This window comes from Amphimedon queenslandica, unplaced genomic scaffold (genome assembly GCF_000090795.2).
Source record: "Amphimedon queenslandica unplaced genomic scaffold, v1.1 AMPQUscaffold_12851, whole genome shotgun sequence".
In the NCBI taxonomy this organism is placed as follows: domain Eukaryota; kingdom Metazoa; phylum Porifera; class Demospongiae; order Haplosclerida; family Niphatidae; genus Amphimedon; species Amphimedon queenslandica.
In genome coordinates, this window is record NW_003546913.1 from 22477 (window position 1) to 24436 (window position 1960).

At 36.7% G+C, this 1960-nt stretch overlaps 1 long non-coding RNA gene and 1 pseudogene across 1 annotated transcript in view; both read right to left on the reverse strand.

Annotated features, from left to right (window-relative positions):
* The window catches only part of LOC100632717 (uncharacterized), a 1500-nt gene extending 883 nt beyond the window's left edge, over positions 1 to 617 (reverse strand). The window contains exons 1-3 of the long non-coding RNA XR_002187070.1: positions 576 to 617; positions 329 to 505; positions 53 to 218 (exon numbers count right to left, since the gene is read on the reverse strand). This is a non-coding gene — a long non-coding RNA (uncharacterized LOC100632717). The remainder of the gene's footprint in view (positions 1 to 52; positions 219 to 328; positions 506 to 575) is intronic.
* A 619-nt stretch (positions 618 to 1236) lies between these two features.
* Positions 1237 to 1960, reverse strand: part of LOC109580119 (eomesodermin homolog) — a 7464-nt pseudogene continuing 6740 nt past the window's right edge.

Genomic DNA, 1960 nt, shown 5'->3' on the forward strand with positions numbered 1-1960 from the left:
CTTGCTACACAACATAAGTACATGTATATTAATGTATGAGTAGTTCCTTTACTTGTATTATTTCCATTCTGTCAATGAGTGGTCCTAGTGTCAGTTGTATTGGCTGTACTAATGAACAGGATACGTGAGAGATCCACAGGAACATCAAGATAATGATCCAAAAAGAAAGAATTCTGCTCTGGATCCAACAACTCTAACAAAGCACTGGCTGGATCACCCTTAGAGAAAAAGGGAGAGAGAGGGAGGGAGGGAGAATGTGAATAATAAATAAACAAAAAATGACACATAATCCAACGCATCATATGCTACCAATTCCAAACTCCCATACCTGGTACCCACGTCCCTAATATCAACCTCATCAATCAGTATGAGTGGATTTAGGATTCTTGGTCTGTACTTTCTTTAAACTCTGTAACACTTTACCAGGCATTGGACCAACATCTGTCCTCCTGTGTCCCTTTATCTCAGCCACATCAGTCATACCTCCTACACTGAACCTAAAGTACTAACACACACACACACGAAGAGAGAAAGTCAGTCAGTGATTGTTGTATTAGTTTATTGTGTGGTCTAACTTCTCTATTTAATGCCCGGGCATTTAAATGAGCTATACCAACACCTACAGAGAGAGAGAGAGAGAGAGAGAGTGGGGGAGAGAAATAAAAAAGAAGATAGAAAATGACTATAATTACAATAAAATGTAGACTGATTCAAATATTTATTGTTTAAAGTACATGTACATTGTAGTCATATATCAATAAATACACTACGAGTAGTACCCATAGAAACATTACCCAATATACATAAATTAATATAATATAATACACTATACATAACTATTAATGTACATGTACATTACCAGGTGGTCCTACAAAGCAGAGTATCTTTCCTTGAACTGATCCTTTCAATCTTGAGACTCCTATAAACTCCAGTATCCTGTCCTTAATGTCCTTGAGTCCATAATGATCCTCATCAAGTATAACCTTAGCCCTCTCTAAATGGAAGTCCTCTTTACTGGTCTTACTCCAGGGTATACTCATCAACCAATCAAGATAGTTCCTTAATTGTTACACTGGGAGAGGGGGATAGGGAGAGAGAAAAGGGCAAGGACAATTGTATGTAAGTAAAAAGCAATCAGTAAATCTATTTCTTTCTTACTTACATGTAAATTCCGATGAGTGGTTGTCAAGAAATTTAGGAAAGTTTGTTCAATTCTTCTTCAAAATTAATACAGTCTCAATTTCCTTCAATACAACATCTTTTCAGGTAACTTGTCCAATTTGGCGTTCTTATCATCTCCAATACTGTAGCTCCATTCTCTATAGAAGGCTGGGCTGAAGGTGTATTTGGAAAAACATTTGAAGAAGGAGGGAACAATGGCTGTATGCTACTGGTTGGTGTCAATACAGTTGTAGTTGTCATGCTAGATGAAAATATCTGAGGAGTAGGTACAGTGGCTACTGATGCTAGAGGGTTAGGGTAAGTGTATTGGTTATGTTGGCCTATAGTGGATGAACAAATGGAGTGTAGGGAGGGAGAAATGAAGCATAGCTTTGGCTGTATGGAGATATAAAGGTCTCCCTGTCACTGAAACCTTTCGCAAATGGGTTGTTGTCAACTTTGAGCTTGGTAATCTGTGAGAAAAATGAAATATCAGCCATTAACATTATTATTAATATTATTTTTAAGATCGTCACAAATATTTAATATAATAATCATTCATTTTGTGGCTTACAGCACTGCTTTGGTATGAGGTGACAGCAATGAACTGAGATTGAGCCAGTGGAAAGACCATTTCTCCTAACTGATCATTGAGGCTGGACAACTACCTCAATCCTGTACTTGTGCTATGCATTGTGTGGAGCAGAATCTAAAGAGAATAAAATAGGAGAAAGTACATATATTAAAACAAGAACATAAAAAATTAAAAAAAAACAAGAATTGAGTAGGATTCTAAAGC